An 18,323-nucleotide genomic window follows, 5' to 3' on the forward strand; every position below is an offset into this window, starting at 1 on the left:
AAACAGTGTGACTTCCAAATGCACACTCCTCATTCAAGCCATACAGGAGGTGTATGGGAAAGACAAATCAGGACGGTTCGAAACATTATGCGTTCTACAGCTTCACTTTCATCAGACAGAATGGATGATGCATCATTAAGAACATTCTTTTATGAAGCGATGGCAATTGTGAACAGCAGGCCTCTCACAGTAGACAACCTCAGTGACCCGAACAGCCTCGAGCCATTGACACCGAACCACCTGCTTACTATGAAGTCAAAGGCAGCCTTGCCCCCTCCAGGGAACTTCATTAAGGAGGACATTTATGCACGAAAAAGATGGCGGCAAATGCAGTACCTAGCAGAACAATTTTGGTCCCGTTGGAAAAGGGAATATCTGTCTAACATTGCAACAAGGCAGAAATGGCACACTCCAAGAAGAAATTTGAAGGTAGGAGATGTCGTCATGGAAAAGATGGATGATTTATCTCGCAATGAATGGAGATTAGCTTGTGTAGTGGACACAGTGACCGACAAAGATGGACTTGTAAGGAAAGTAAAGATTCGCTTTGCAGAAAAGAAGTTGGAGAAAGGACAATGTTCTAGTAAACCTTCAATAGTGGAACGCCCAGTGCAGAAACTGGTTTTGTTATTAGAGACTGTTTAATTGCATTCCACAGTTAAAGTTCATTCTTTATAACAAACTGTGTTCATTGAGTTAAGGCTACAGGTCATTTCTTCGTTAGGAAATCATTATTACTCCATTTGTTTGCCAGTTAAGCTATAATGATTTGGTGGGAGTGTAACTGACCTGATAATTCAGTGTTTTCATATTGCAAGTTGGTTCATAAGCCTTTATTATTTTGTTGCAGCGCTATGCTTTTATTTTGAAAGAAAGAAACGAAGAAGAGAAAAATAAACGCGCTATCAGTGTGTGAGTTCCGAGGCGGAGTTAGCAGGTGCACTCCATGGTCAAGGTTGAAAGAACAGTGTAAAACAAGATTACTAAATAATTATTCGTAACTTTAATGGATCTTTAGCACCTGGTTGATGAGGGAACAAGCTCTTACGATGTGTTTATGACTAAGGCATAATAATAAAATGTTATGTTGTGAACCATCCGTTCGAGAGACCACTTTTTCAACCGGGACGCTACATAAGGGTGACCTGTATGCTTCCTCCACAGGACACTGTTCACCAGTGACTGGTACCCTCCTGAGAAGCGTGTCTACAACATCCCTGGCGTCTCCCCACAAATGATGCGGCTGATCGTTGATTATGCCTACACACTCTCAGTGCCCATAAATGAAGACAACGTGGAGGAGCTGCTAGCAGCTGCAGACCAGTTCTTAGTCTCGGGCCTCGTACGTGCCTGCTGCCAGTTCCTAAAAGCTCAGATGGGTGTGGAGAACTGCATAGGCATCCATAAAGTGGCTGACACTTACTGGTGCCCGGACCTGCGTCAGAAAGCCCACCTGTTCATCCTTCAACACTTTGAAGAGGTTGCATGTGTGTCAGAAGAGTTCCTGGAGGTGCCGCTGACCCAGCTGTGTGACATCATTGAGAAGGACGACCTCAGTGTCAAACAGGAAGAGGTGGTGTTTGAGGCCATCCTGCGCTGGGTCAGCCACGCGCCCCTAGAAAGGAATCGACACATGGCAGTGGCCCATTCACACCCTACGGTAATTACGGATACGGACCCTTTCGTCCGGTTCCGGGGGTCGTTTCATCCGTCAGTGGGTCCGTTGCCAGAGCGCTTACGAATCCGTAGTAACGGAGCAATATAAACTGGAAATCAGGGGGCAGTAGAGAGTCAGAAGCATCGGAAGTACACCAATTCGGGAAAATCAATGAAGAAGAGTACTGGACTTTTAAAAATGGCGCTCGAGTTAGAAGAGAAACTTTGCGAGTTGGTTGGGTTTCCATCCAAACCTTTCGAAAAAATAATGCGCAATTTCCAAGTTTCGGCAGAAAAAAATGCGAATTAAGCCTTGTTTCCATTCATTACAGTTATACGAATAAACTTTAGATCACGTGAGAGGACGCCAAACAATAGTGGTTTTACGTCCATCTGGCAGTTACGCATTTTTGCACTTTGAGGTTTTGAAACATTTTTTTCTTTTTCTTTTCTATACGTGGAGAAGTTAAATTCAATTTTTGCTCTCTCCAGAACTGTTTTTGTATGCATTTGCCATCTTTACATCGCGATCATGTACAGAACCACATGACTTGAGGCATGATAGGTCATCGTTTATGCGAAAAACCCTTTTCCATCCAGTTTTTCCGAATTTTGGCGATGCGATAGTCTAACTTTTCCACCTCCTCCTAGCGTAAAAATCTTTTTGCGATATTTGGGGCTTTTTCGAATTTTGGTCTTTTTCCATCCAGCTTTTTTCATGCGCATTTTCAAAATGCGCAAAAATCGGTGGATGGAAAACCCGATGCAAAAACAGCTGGGAGGAGGTTGCTGGCGCGCCGGTGCCGGAAATTTGACTATACTGCCCTCTAGAGGATGTATTTTAAAAAATCATAACAACGTTGGAACCGGAAAGAGGTATAGTGGCCCCCTATGGAGGCTACGTTTGGTACGGACAGACGAAATTCGTCCGTGTCCGGAGGTATAAAGCAGGCTTTACTAAAAGACAGGACTGCAAGCCCATCATCTCCAATGCACTGAAGACCATAAACAACCTGGAGAAGAATGGAGCGTCTAACTCTGACTTCAGAAACCCTCTGTCCCGCCCACGATTGCCCTCCGCCATCTTATTAGCTATAGGCGGTTGGAGGGACGCAGTTTTCATCACTAGCATTGAAGCTTATGATGCGAGGGCGGATCGGTGGAATATTGTAACACTGGAGGAAGAGTGTCCACGAGCCTATTACGGAGCAGCATATCTGAATGGATTTGTGTACATTGTGGGAGCACTTCACACTGACCGTGTTCAGTACTTCAACAGTGTAAAAAAGTTTAGCCCTGTGGCCAAGACTTGGCATAAGGTCAGTATCAGTGTACATGTGGGCAAGATTGTTGTGTGTGTTTTTAGTGTTTGTGTGTGTTTGTTAGGTTGCTGTGTATGTGTTGTTTATGGTGTGTGTGTGTTGCAGGTCGCACCCATGCATAATCAACGCAGGTCCCTTTCCATGGCCGTCTCTACGCCATGCCATGGGCGGGTATAATGGACACGTAGACCTCAACACGGCCGAGCGCTACGAACCTTAAACAAATCAATGGAGCATGATAGCACCCATGCATGAACAGCGCAAGGATGCTAGTGCCACCACACTGCATGGCAAGGTGGCAACACACACACACACACACAACCAATTTCAGTGCTACCAAACCAGTGAGCTGAGAAATGCCTGCATGTCAATGCATACACATGCTCACATACATACTTGAGTTTATTCCCCACTATACACTAGAGTAGGGTTTTTCAAACTCGAGCCAAAAACAAGGGTCGCTCAAAAATAAATGTTAATATATTTAATAAATTATTATAGGCTATTAATGGATTATTCGCCGCCACAACTAAATGTTTTATTTAAATATGAAATCATGAAGCATAATGATGTAGTTTACATAATGTCAATGAAGATTTTACAATGAAATGGCTTTCAATACTTGCTAGATAGATTAGCCTCATGGCTTCAGATATGGTGGACACCACACATGTATTGGAGTTTTCACTGAAATATTCCTTTAAAGCTCATATTGTGTAGCCCATATTGTATTACAGTGAAGTTTGACAGGACATGATATATTAGTCAGCATTGTGTGTGTGTATATGATTGGCAGGTCTACATCTGTGGAGGGTATAATGGACATGAGTATTTGTTGACGGCGGAGGTCTACAACCCTGAGACGAATGTGGTGGAAATTTGGTGATTTCCATTTAGATCAGGCTTTCTTAGTATACGTTAAACACATTAGAAATAAGGTTTTTGCATATGTGTGTTAATCAAAGCACTAAAGTCATTCTGGTGACTTTAGTAGGCCTCAGAGATGTGTTTATGTGTGCCTGTCTGGGACATTTAATCTGATGTTCCTCTGGATGTTCCTAAACTGACCTCGCTGGAGACGCATAATCTCAGCTTGGAAAGGACTACGGCGACACTCAGTCTGCCATGCCATCACGAGGATGCTGAGCAGGGAGGGGGCACGCATCATATGCATCTGTCAAATCAGAGTTAATCACTCCTTACTTTGTCCAATCATATTTAGTTAATAACCGTGTGTTCACCTCGTGGACACCGTGTGTATTGATGATCAAGGGTATAAAGGATGAGAGTTCGGAATGGGGAATTAGCTCTCTCTGTGACTGACACGTGGGTGTTTGTAACGGAGATCTCAAGGGTTTAATCTATGTCTATGTTTAAATAAATCATTGTACTTATTATCTAACCCAACTGCTTCTGACTTATTTTGTACTCACCATTGAAGGGTTTCAGAATTTCTAAGACACGAACCAGTGGAGTCTTATCGCTCCCATGAGGAGCAGTCGCACTAAAATGGGAGTCATTTCCTATGGAGAGGAGGTCTACGCTGTACGGACAACACACACACACACACACACACACACACATTCACATCTATATAACACATAATAGCAGAATGCAGTCAGACACTGCCATTTTTACCGATTTTACAAATCTGCTAAATGTCTGCCATCATCAAGCCTGAAGAACTATAATTAAAGTAATTTCACTCTATAAAGTAACACAGATGAACATGTGTGTTCTGTTTTTGAAGGTGGGGGGGGGTTTGATGGTGTCAATTTCTTGAGGAGCGTGGAGGCCTATAACCCCATGACCAACACCTGGAGAGACCTGCCCTCAATGATCAACCCACGCTGCAACTTCGGCATTGAGGTGACAACACATACACACACACACACACACTCTCATACACACACACTCTCATACACACACACTCTCATACACACACACACACACTCTCATACACACACACTCATACACACACACACAAACTCACACACACACTCGTATGTTTGCATACACCTCAGAAAGTAAGTGTAACATGAGGGTTTGTTTGTATGTTTTGTTTTTGTGTGGTGTTTTCTGTTCTGTTCCGATTCCAGGTTCGTCCCGGATTTTACCACTACCCGCCCCAGTCCAGTCCAGTCTATCCAGCCCTATCCTATAAAAGGAGGGAGGAACGAGGAAGAGACAGAGACAGGGGGAAGGGAAAGGAAAGGGGAACATGTACATGTATTGCTTTTGAGCCTGAAACAGAATTTGTGAATCTCTTGTTGCTGTGATCATTAATATCTGTTTCTATGTTAGTCTTTATGTATACCTGTTGTGCATCTTGTTGGTAGTGCGTTTTGGAGGTAGGGAGTGGCTGCCATTTTGTTTGTATGTATTTATTGTTCATGTTTGGTAAGTGTAGTTTAGTTCATATGTTGTTTGTTTTCTTTGTAAGTATAGTTTGGTAAAGCTGTTTTGGTTCTGAGTGACGTTTTGTTTGTTATTTTGGCCTTGGCCACTCCCGAAGACATTTACATCTGTCTTATCCACTACTATGTCTGAATACAAGGCTAAGTTTTCATCAATTTTTGTCTGGTTGTCCAGTCCCTTTTACATTCAGCTGCTATAAAAACATGCACCTCTATGTTACTGTTCCCCTAGCCTAGACGAGGACGTAACATAAGTAATTGCACCCCTGCACACACTCATAGTGGATGATGACTGGAACAGTATTGCATATAGTGAGGAAAATAAGTATTTTAAACACCCTACGATTTTGCAAGTTCTCCCACAGAAATCATGGAAGGGTCTGAAATTTTCATCTTAAGTGCACGTCCTCTGTGAGAGATATGATCTAAAAAAAAAAATCCGGAAATCACAATGTATGATTTTTAAATTATTTATTTGTGTGTTACTGCTGCAAATACGTATTTGAACACCTGTGAAAATCAATGGTAATATTTGGTACAGTAGCCTTTATTTGCAATTACAGAGGTCAAATGTTTCCTGCAGTTTTTCACCAGGTGTGCACACACTGCAGGAGGGATTTTGGCCCATTCCTCCACACAGATCTTCTCCAGATCAGCCAGGTTTCTGGGCTGTCACTGAGAAACACGGAGTTTGAGTTTCCTCCAAGGATTTTCTATAGGGTTTAGGTCTAGAGACTGGCTAGGCCACTCCAGAATCTTGATATGCTTCTTATGGAGCCACTCCTTGGTTATCCTGGCTGTGTGCTTTGGGTTATTGTCATGTTGAAAGACCCATTCACGACCCATCTTCAGTGCTTTTACTGAGGGAAGGAGGTTGTTCCCCAAAATCTCACAATACACGACCCCGGTCATCTTCTCCTTAATACAGTGCAGTCGTCCTGTCCCATGTGCAAAAAAACTCCGCCAAAGCATGATGCTTCCACCTCCATGATTCACAGTAGGGACGGTGTTTTTGGGAAGTACTCATCATTCTTCGTCCTCTAAACATGGCGAGTGGAATTAAGACCAAAAAGTTCTATGCAGAGCTCATCTGACCACAGAACTTTCTCCCATGACTCCTCTGGATCATCCAAACGGTCATGGACAAACTTAAGACGGGCCTGGACGTGTGCTGATTTAAGCAGGGGAGCCTTCTGTGCCATACATGACTTTAAACTATGACATCTTAGAGTATTACCCACAGTAACAGTGGTGCCAGCTCTCTTCAGGTCATTGACCAGCTCCTCCCGTGTAGTTCTGGCCTGATTCCATTCCAGTAGCCATTTCCAGCATTGTGGAGGTCTACAGTTTAGTCTCTGGTGTCTTTGGACAGCTCGTTGGTCTTAGCCATGTTATTAGAGTCTTACTGATCGTGTGGGGTGGACAGGTGTCTTTATGCAGCTAACGACCTCAAACAGGTGCTTCTAATTTAGAATAACTAATTTGGTTGGAGGTAGACCTTTTAGAGGTGGACTAACAGGTCATTGAGGGCCAGAATGTTTGCTGATTGGCAGGTGTTCAAACACTTATTTGCAGCAGTAACACACAAATTATTTTAACAATCATACATTGTAATTTCCGGATTTGTTTTTGATTATCCCTCACAGTGGACGTGCACCTAAGATGAAAATTTCAGACCCCTCCATGATTTCTAAGTGAGAAAGCTTGCAAAGTGACAGGGTGTTCAAATACTTATTTTCTTCACTGTAAATGGTGTCACCCTTTAACAGATACAGGCATCATGCTAAAAAAATATTCAGGTCATGTTTAGGTTATTTAGGCTAAACATATTTTTAAAAAATTATTTTTTTTGCACAGGTGGTCGACGACCTCCTGTTTGTGGTCGGCGGATATGACAACGGCACCGCCCTTAATCACGTGGAGTGCTACGATGAGCAAACAGGAGAATGGTGCGTTTCCACCTGTCTGATATGAAATGAAATGTAATGAAATGTGCCATATTTGATAGTAGAGTGAGTGGTGCCATGAAACATGTTCTCCCCTGTGCCTCCCGCAGGAAGGAGGTCCACCGCATGAGTGTCTCCCGGAGTCTACTGAGCTGCTGCGTGGTGCCGGCCCTCCCCAAAATAGTAGAGTACGCCGCCCCCAGAGACCTGCCCGAGGACCTCCCACAGAGCCAGAATCCATCCACCTCCAACACCACCTAATCTGCCTGACACAGACGTGCAGGATCCACCAATAAAGCCAGACGTACACATCAGAGCAGACTGTACCATTTTATTATACAAAAGGAGGCACTTCAATGATCAGAGATCCCTAAGAGACTTGGTGCTTGTCTTACTGTGGAACAGAGTTATAGACACCATTTCATTTTTTTTATACATGTTTTTGATATTTTTACCTCTGTAGGAGATACGTGGATGATCCATAAAAATGGACACAGTCTCTGCATCCTCCGGATAGATTCTGAAGTGTTTCAGTATTATATTAGACAGTTTTATTTGCAGGATGATGTCCGCATCAAAATAACTTTTATTGTCTTAACAGCTGATTCTTTATAGGTCAGTGAATCCATTCTCCAAGCAGGTAAAACACTAGTAAAAACAACATCTATGAATTGCTTAGGAAAACCAAATATATATATTTTTTAATCTATTTAACGTAAATTTAACCAGGAAATACCACACTGAGATAAAAAATCTGGCCAAGGCAGCAGCACATAAACAAATAAACAATACACATCCCCAAAATCAAATAAATCAACAATAAGTCATGATTGATGCTGATAAACTGATTACCATTTCCCTCAGTAACTTTAATACTATCTGCATCACATTTACATTGAGAATACAAGGGGGACACATTTTACCAGAGCCCCAGAAAAAAGATATATTCTTTATTCTTGGTTCATTCAGTTTTTTTTTGTTGTTGCACTGATCCTTCATGAAGTATCCTTCATGTATTCAACCCGAGCAAAATGTCCACTGTAATAGATTACACTTGTTATAAAATGAATCTACTGTTATGCAAGTTCATCAGTTCAGTCATTTTACTCTACCAACTTCCTTGTTTTAACATTAAATATGAGAGTGTACGGAAGAACAGATTTGCTCTGTGTCCAAATATTTTGGACCAGAAGAATAATTTTACTGTGATACAATGTTCTGTAATAATTAAACCATATATTTAGCATTTCCCCCCATATTATTCCTTCATGCATGTTTCCTTCATTCTCAATTTTTTCATTTTAGCCATTCACTTTCTTACCATATTTATTCCAAGTTCAATAACGATTATAAATGCATTTGCTCAGTATTCATGGAAACGTTTTTTTTGTTTCTGGACAAGGAATAACAGTTCTGTATATAGCATCCATTACAGCAAACGTAATACAATAATCCTGGCACAGTATTAAGACATTACTTTTAGACATACTCAATATAACCAGACTTATTTAATGTATAATGGCTATAATTAATGCATATGCATTGGATTCAAAAGACACATATACCACAAGGAAGTAATTATATAATCTATATTTAACATAACTTAAAATCCAGCATTGTTGGATTACTGAGGGTGTGTAACAAACAAGGCTGGGCAGGTAGGACGCAGATGCAGATATTAGGAGATATTAGGACTAACACAAAAAGGTACAACTCATACAAAGACCAAAGATGATATGAAAGTATGAACTAACTGAACAAAAAAACACTACTCACGACTAGAACATTAGACTTAATCTTTCAACTGACAACATACAATAACCCACAACCACAGAGACCAAACACAGGACTTAAATACATCAACTAAACAAGGGACTCAACAAGACACACCTGATGGTGATAACGAGGGGCAGAGAACATGGCAGGGGTGTGAAAACAGAGACAACTAGGAAATGTCAAAATAAAAGACACTCAAAACCACAGAGCACAAAACAAAAGACAAGACTGACAGGGGGGAGGCAGGACCACATGACAGAACCCCCCTCCAAGGCGCGCCGCACCGAGGCGCGCAACAGAAACCAAAAAAGAAACCCAACATCAAGCACAGACAGGAGGAACCAAATCAAGAACAGGAGACGAAAAACACACAGGGACCTGTGGCAAAGGTACTGAGGAGGACACACCAGAAACAGGACCTAGGGGCAAAAAATGGCACAGAGGACAAAGGGCCAGGGGACACAAACACAGGGGCAGAAACAGGCTGAGGGGGACAGGCAGACGGGAACTCGGGAGACTGGACAGGGCCAGGAAGCGCAACAGACACCGGGAAGCAGGATCAGAACGGGGAACAGGGAACGAGGCAGAGACAGAGGCAAAAATACTCCAGACAACAGACACATGGACAGGAACGAAATGGGTGACAACTCAGACACGGGCACAGGGACAGAAAGGTACATATATATATATATATATATATATATATATATATATATATATATATGTATCATGTCATCAAGCTATTCACTGAAACGTAGTATATTGTTACTAAATAAAAGGTCTTGGTCATGTATTCATTACTTCATTGGGAGTAAAGAGTTAGTTTCTTAGAGATTATAAATCAAGTTTGTTCCAGCCCGGTCTCAGCACAGATGTTTCTGTATACGATGACAGCCACTTGGTAATGGTGTTTCATGATAAGTGCTGTATTGTCTCAGAGGCATCTTTGCACAGCCTGCATCTAGGGTCCTGTCTGGTGTGGTAGAGCCCAGTTTCTATTGATCTTGTATTGAGAGCTTGTTCCTGAGCTGCCATGATTAGTACCTCTGTGCTGTGACACTTTGCCAGTGAACCCTAATAAATGGTAAAGGTTTTGATAGTTCAGATCTTGTTCAGATCTTGTTCTTTCCATTCAGTGGACATCTCAGGACTTACCTCACTCTTTGTAGGTATTTGGCTGTGGTTTCCTTGTGCTTTTCTTTTGTTCCTACAAGACTCCCATTTGCCTATGGGATTCCAGGGTACTTTTAGCTTCCTTCAACATCTGTGAACTTTCCTTCTGGTAGTGTGATCTCTATCTTGCAAACATCTGAATACACTTCCCTGTCTAAGTGACGTCATGTCATTGCTGTGTATCCTGGTGAGATGGATTAGTAAGTCGATGTCTTGTTCGCTTCTGGCATACAGCTTGATGTCATCCATGCAGAGGATGGTTTCTTGGTGATGGTTTCACTGAGGGGGTTCAGACCTATGCAGAACAGCAGTAGGCACAGGGCATCTCCTTGGTAAATCCAGCAGGTGACGTGCTATTTGCCTGACATTGGCCACTAGGGTCATCATCCAAACCCCAACAGGGTTCTTGATGAAGGCTCTTAGAGTCCGCTTGATGTTATTCCGGCTTCAAGGATCCATGTGTGGGTCATTGAATCAAAGGTTTTATTTTAGGCGATCCAGGCAGTGCACATATGGACATAAACCTTTTGTCAACAAAAATGTTCAGAGGATGATGTCAAGAATCGTTGTCATGAACAGGCAGTATACAATGAACAAACTGCAACTGAACACAACACTGGTGCTCCAGCTAACATGTCTGAGTGCACAACTCCACAGTTCAGGCTGGTGGAGGTGGAGTGATGGTGTGGGAAACGTGTTCTTGATACACCCTGAGTTCTTCTGATATCTATGGATGGATGTTTGGAGACTACGGCTTACCTAAGCACTGTGGCTGATTCATCGCTTCGTGGCAGCTGTTTACAGTTTATTCTCTGTACATATGTATAAGATGTGCAGACATCCATGCACAGTATTTAAAATTGAATCTAGTCTATTTGACCCAGTATCACAGAAAATAAGTCCTTTATAGCTCAAGTAACCTAGACACTGTTGTCTAAAACAAGAGGCAGATGGTTACTATGATTACAGTGTACACCAAGTGCTAGATTTCCGATGACTTTGCCCAGCAGCAAAGGACCTAAAGTTTTGATGTTAACTCTGATTTGAACTGTTTCAGATGTTTTTCTAATATAAAGAATTTCCGTTATTAGCCTTGTAGAGAAATACTTAGGTCTCTCTATAGTCTATCTATTATATTCTCTATTAATAGAGATTTCACTTTACATTCCAACATTTTTCGCTACATTTATTTTTACATATATGTAAAATAATGTTCACATGCACATTGATCCCAACTTCATACCTCATACCAGGTCATTTTCAGGGTTCACTGGAATCAGCATTTGCAAATGTGCTGACTGAATGATTGGTAATTTATGGAAATGTACTAGGCAAATGGGCTTTAAATGCTCCCTCTTGTCTCTCCCTTTGGGTTGTAAAGCACCGTACCCTCCCCTACACCACTCTCATTTTATATTTGATAAATGGAGATGTATTTAGCAACAACTGTGTGATATACTTCTGCAGTCTGTGTGTAGAACAGTGACACAGGGTGTTAGTGAATAGGAGTATTGTGTTGCTGATACTAATTAATGTCCATCATTCAATTCTAACAATTTGTATGGGAGCTCCACTGATGACTGACAGGTGATGGTTCATTCTTCTCTATGGACATGTAATTACACACATAATACTTTTCATCAGAATGGGGTATGTTATGCAAATAACACAGAGGTGTGTGTGTGTGTGTGTGTGTGTGTGTGTGTGTGTGTGTGTGTGTGTTGTAGCTCTAGAGCTTCAGCCTGATGCTCTGCTGTACAAGCTCAGGGCAGATGTCCGTGGTCATCTGGGACTGATAGATCAGGCGGTGGAAGACTATAGAACTGCAGTGGAACTCCAGGACGACACGCAGCATTCTCACCCAGACCTCTTTGACAGGTGATGACAGTCCCTTAGCAGTGGGCACTCACTGGGCACTACTAGATTAACTAGATTAAGTTTTAACTCTCAATTTGTGTGCATAGTTTTCTAAAGTGGACTGTGGTGAAGGTGGTCTTCCTTGAATAGTGTGTACTAATGCAATTATGTAGAATTTCTTCACATTTCAATGAAGGACAGAACCAAACTCCACTCATTCAGGTGCTTCTATGCCAGAAGTTACAGGTTGCTTTAAATTGTGTTTTTAAAGAATGTCGGCTTGTTAACTATACTCTAAGTCCTTTGATAAAGATTTTTCCTGTTCCAGTGTGACAAGTGGAAAGTCTGGAGAATAGAGGCCTCCTGGTTGGCAGTGGAACTGGTTCATGCCACTAGTACCTTGAGCCCCACAGGATGGTGAATTCTGAATGTTCCAGAAAGTTAACTGATCAAATCCAACCAAATGCCTGCAGAGTTCACTGGATTCCTTTTCACTTCGTGGCAAGGCAATGACCTGAAGGATACAACTAAAGCAGGGGTCACCAACCTTTTTCAAACTGGCAGCTACCTCTTGGATACCAATTATTGCGGAGGGCTACCAGTTTAATACATTCGCGATGTATTATAATTGTTGAGCGGGGGGGAGGGGGGGGTGGTTTGCGTGTACATTATTTGCATAGCCCGCTAGCTAGAAGCCACACGGCAACCGCGGACAATCTCTAATAGTAGTGCAAAAAAAAGATGCAGCTCATTGGTGCGTGGCACTATAGTGAGCTATTTTTAGAACAGGCCCGCGGGCGACTCATGACGTCCTTGCGGGCACCATGTTGGTGACCCTTGAACTAAAGCAACTGGATAGTTTTTCAAAGAGGAAATATCCTGAAACCCACTACAACTCTCACTTAGAGCACAAATCTAAGGAGAAAAAGTTATGAAACCAGCAAGAACAGAAAAGCAGGGGACATTCAAAGTATCAGTATTTGTAACCAACTGTATCAAAACGACTTTACTTGACTTCACATTTTCTACAAATCCCTGAACTGGATTTTATAGGGAGCATGATCTTCCATGTGAATTTTGGTCCCACTTACCAGAGAAACGGTGCATCTGGTTCAAATAGATCCAGCTGTTCAAATAGACCCCTGGCTCTTGTCTCACTCTGTGGATCTGAGCTGGTTGACCAGTATACTGCTTCTTGAAGACAGTTTTATCATTTCTCTTTACACATTCTCTGATTTTGCAGTGAAGTATTTTAAACTAAGGGAATTACGCTGTAAATACTTTTGGGATGTTTAATTGTCCTGTTGCGTCTGATCTCAGGGAATGCCCAACCCAATCCAGGTCCATATTCTGCCATTGTGATTCTTTAGGCGTTGAGCGGTAATGCGGCGGACGCAAACGCTGAGAAAAGCTAGATCTGTTACGGGCAAATCCCCTAATAGATTAATAAGAATGGTCCAGGGTCATAACAGGTGAGCAGTCCAACAGATAGATAACCAACATGAAGAGACATGACTAAACTTAGGGAAAACCCAGAAATATGATGGATAACCAAACCAAACACATTACCAGGAAACTAAGTAATGCACGAGACAAGACAACAGGCTGAACGTACAATACTGAATGCAGGGATTTTCTGAGGACAAACCAAACAGAGGCTTCAAACTATGATCAGCAACAAGGAAGACAAAACACAGGGTTTAAATACACAACTAACCAAGGAATAAAACTGGTGAACACGTGCACAATGGCGAGAGGACAGAGTTACAAATGACATGGGTGTGGCAGGAGAACACATGGGAAAACCAAAACATGAGCACAAGGAAAAACAAAACAGACATGACAGACAGGTGGAGGTGGGGCTAAGTGTGACAGCCATGAGTTTTAGTACTCCAACAGACTTTAAATCATGAGCTGGTCTTGGTCTGGTTCACTTGAATGCTTGCAATTTGTTTGAGGAAATGGATATGGTTCGCGTTTAGCTGCAGTCAACTGAAGCTAGTCAGCAATGTGGCTCAGTAAATCTGTGGTGGATAAAGATATGTGTATTGATGGTTATAATGTATAATGCTCCTGTTAGGTGGATGGGTGGATTACTCCTGTCATGTGTGAGTAATGGCAGGATGCAGAGACGAGTATTCTCAAAACACACAGCCTTATAGTAAAGCACCCGTAGACACACAAAGACAAGCATGGAACACAACTAACACACACCTTATATTTTAAATGTACTGTATAATATAGTATGGGCAAAAGCCAGACAATCTCAAAATAGTATGAATTGGATGCTTTTTAGAAGATTGCATATATGCAATCTACTAAAAAGCATCCAATCCATACTATGTTGAGATCTGTCAACTTTCCTGATTGCAATAGTACACATATTATAATATATGTACTGTTGCAATCAGGAAAGCTAAGACAGATCATTATATTAAACAAACCAGAGAAATCTAAATAATCCAATGAAACCATCAGATCTATAGCTAACAACAAAACACATAAACCTATGGAGCTTTCAACATGCATTATGAAGGACTCCAGGCAAAAATGTGAAGCTGAAATGCTTCATCTTTTTAATGAGCACTTCATTGTGTTTAGTAAAAGAGTTGGCCACCTCTATTCATACGAGTCCCTATTGGGTTAGCTCTGTTGAGCGTCTTTTTGATTCTCAGTGCTTTAGTTTTACTCCTTTAACAGTTTTCGAGGTGTATGAAGCCCTTAGGCTTTTAGACACTAAAAAATCAGCGGGTCCAGATAACCTGAAACTATGTTTTCTCTTATGCAGCTTTTTAACCTTTCTGTAGCCTCAAATGAAATTCCCCAATGTGTGAAAATCTGCTATTGTTGCTCCGCAGGCAAAGCTGGAGACCCTACTGTACTTAAACTTTGCTTTCGTCAAAGAATGCTCCCTTAGCAGCAATTACAGCATTGCAGACCTTTGGCATTCTAGCTGTTAATTTGCTGAGGTAATCTGGAGAAATTTCACCCCATGCTTCCAGAAGCCGCTCCCACAAGTTTCATTGGGTTAATGGGCACTTTTTTCGTACCATACGGTCAAGCTGCTCCCACAACAGCTCAATGGGGTTGAGATCTGGTGACTGCGCTGGCCACTCCATTACCGATAAAACACCAGCTGCCTGCTTCTTCTCTAAATAGTTTGTGCATAATTTGGAGGTGTGCTTTGGGTCATTGTCCTGTTGCAGGATGAAATTGGCTCCAATCAAGCGCTGTCCACAGGGTATGGCATGGTGTTGCAAAATGGAGTGATAGCCTTCCTTATTCAAAATCCCTTTTACCTTGTTCAAATCTCCCACTTTACCAGCACCAAAGCAACCCCAGACCATCACATTACCTCCACCATGTTTGACAGATGGTGTCAGGCACTTTTCCAGCATCTTTTCAGTTGTTCTGCGTCTCACAAATGTTCGTCTGTGTGATCCAAACACCTCAAACTTTGATTCATCTGTCCATAACACTTTTTTCCAATCTTCCTCTGTCCAATGTCTGTGTTCTTTTGCCCATATTAATCTTTTTCTTTTATTAGCCAGATATGGCTTTTTCTTTGCCACTCTGCCCTGAAGGCCAGCATCCCGGAGTCGCCTCTTCACTGTAGACGTTGACACTGGCGTTTTGTGGGTACTATTTAATGAAGCTGTCAGTTGAGGACCTGTGAGGCGTCGATTTCTCAAACTGGAGACTCTAATGTACTTGTCTTCTTGCTCAGTTGTGCAGCGGGGCCTTCCACTTCTCCTTCTACTCTGGTTAGAGCCTGTCTGTGCTCTCCTCTGAAGGGAGTAGTACACACCATTGTAGGAAATCTTCAGTTTCTTGGCAATATCTCACAAGGAATAGACTTCATTTCTCAGAACAAGAATAGACTGTCGAGTTTCAATTGAAAGTTGATTTTTTTTCTGGCCATTTTGTGAGTTTAATCAAACCAACAATTGTAATGCTCCAGATTCTCAACTAGCTCAAAGGAAGGTCAGTTTTATAGCTTCTCTAATCAGCAAAACTGTTTTCAGCTGTGCTAACCTACTTGCACAAGGGTTTTCAAGGGTTTTCTAAATATCCAATAGCCTCCTTACAGAGTTAGCAAACACAATGTACCATTAGAACACTGGAGTGATGGTTGTTGGAAATTGGTCTCCATACATCTATGTAGATATTGCATTAAAAACCAGATGTTTACAGCTAGAATAGTCATTTACCACATTAATAATGTATAGAGTGTATTTTTGATGCATTTAATGTTAGCTAAATTGAAAAAAAAAACTGCTTTTCTTTTAAAAATAAGAACATTTCTAAGTGACCCCAAACTTTTGAACGGTAGTGTACATCTAGATCTCAGACATACCAGTGTGCTGGTCACTGGCAGAGAGTACATCACTGAGATTGTTATTCTGAATTCAATGACCTTACAGGGGTGTAACCACAGATGCATTCGCTGAGCCATTCATCTTTTTGACTGTTATCAATCATGCTTCTATAGGCTTTCAGATTGGAAATCACTGGAAATATGTGGGTGATTTAAATCTTGTCAGTGAATGCCATGCTGACAAGATAACATCTCATAAGACATCTCATAATCCAGCTAGGTGTAACACTATTGTGATATTTATGAGAACCTCCCCTCTCACCCCTGACACCTCAGTATTAGTAGTCCTGATACAGTCAGATCTGCAGAGGAATTACTATAATGATAATGCCATAAAAACCAACCATCTCATCTGATAGAAGCTGAGATGGTCTAACAAAAAAATAAATATTAGTTACATCCATCCTGCACTGGAATATGCTAGCATGCCTGACCCTTGGTGAGGTACATTCCATCTGCAGGGAGGTATTGAAATATCCTTTTTTACACCCATTCTGGAAAGATGGAAACATTTTGTCTAGAGACATTTCCATAAATGTGTTCACAATGAGTTCTATATTTACAATATGATCCCAGAGCTCAGTTTTCTATGGCAAATCAGGAAGAAAAACACTCAGCTTGAGTTTCCTAAAGATAAATGAAAGATATTTGACATGTCCCTCCTGAACAAGACTCTTAAACACAACTTTGTTGGAAACAATGCAACTTAACAAATATACTGTTGCAGCTCAGTTATAATTTTTTCTATTGTTAGTGTATTTTTAAAATACATTATAAATGTTCATATATTTCAGTATTCTGTAATTTCTATGTGAGTGTGAAATACATAGTTACACAAGTTTACATACATTTTTTACAAGTGTTTTTATAAGTCCTACATTGTTTCACATTCAAGTGTGCCATTTTATCACTTGGTATGTGTGTGATGCAGGGAAGTTCATATTTATGTGTCAACAAAAAAAAATACATACACAAGTTTTTCTGAATTAAGAAGAGTAAGGACCACAGATAAAAACCTAGAGATGAAAGTCCATTGTTTGCCTCAAATGTATATTGTATATTGAATGTATATTGAACACAGACTGTTAAGTACAGAATTCCAGAGGTGAAAATACAGTGAATAACATCTCACTGAGTGATAATTTATTCCTCTACAGCGAAGACGTATATTGACACAGACCCATCAGGACGGGACAAAGGAACTCCTGTGGTGATTGTGAAGCAGGGTCACGAGCCCCCGACCTTCACAGGCTGGTTTCTGGGGTGGGATTCCTCCAAGTGGGATACTGACCCTGTGACTGGAGCCATGAAGACACTGAATGTCAACTAAAGCCTCCAAGGGGGACCAGCGAGACCGGAGACTTCTGCTACTGGTTAGCAGAAGCAGAGACACATTTGGTTGCATGAGATGCATTTCTTTATCAGAATGTTTCCGCTTGATTGCCAAACATATTTCAGTTTTCATATCAGCATGTAATATATGATAGTGTTATTGATGTACTCTATATGGCCAAAATCTGTAGACACTGTTCCTAATTGTTATGCTTAGATATTTCATCCACACCATTTCAACAACAGTTGTATAAAATTAAGTGCATACTCATGCAATCTACAAAGACAAACACTGGAAGTAGAATAGGTAAAACTGAAGAGATTTGCCACAAGTCAGTTTTTCAAATTTCAATTACAGCTGACAGCTGCTCCAGTCAACTGTAAGACAATTATTTGTAAATGGAAACATTTATGAGCAATGGCAGCCATGTTGACCTGGCAAACTCACAGAGGGGTTGCTCAGTTA

At 41.3% G+C, this 18,323-nt stretch overlaps 1 pseudogene across 1 annotated transcript; it reads left to right on the forward strand.

Annotated features, from left to right (window-relative positions):
• Window positions 1-1,171: 1,171 nt before the first annotated feature.
• Window positions 1,172-7,738, forward strand: LOC143516813 (kelch-like protein 10; annotated as a pseudogene). The gene is made up of 8 exons (XR_013131795.1): window positions 1,172-1,725; window positions 2,621-2,975; window positions 3,084-3,273; window positions 3,775-3,849; window positions 4,449-4,525; window positions 4,733-4,847; window positions 7,253-7,344; window positions 7,452-7,738. The product of XR_013131795.1 is annotated as a kelch-like protein 10 (transcript).
• The last annotated feature ends 10,585 nt before the right edge of the window (window positions 7,739-18,323 follow it).

The sequence above is a fragment of the Brachyhypopomus gauderio genome, chromosome 6 (assembly GCF_052324685.1).
Source record: "Brachyhypopomus gauderio isolate BG-103 chromosome 6, BGAUD_0.2, whole genome shotgun sequence".
In the NCBI taxonomy this organism is placed as follows: Eukaryota; Metazoa; Chordata; class Actinopteri; order Gymnotiformes; family Hypopomidae; genus Brachyhypopomus; species Brachyhypopomus gauderio.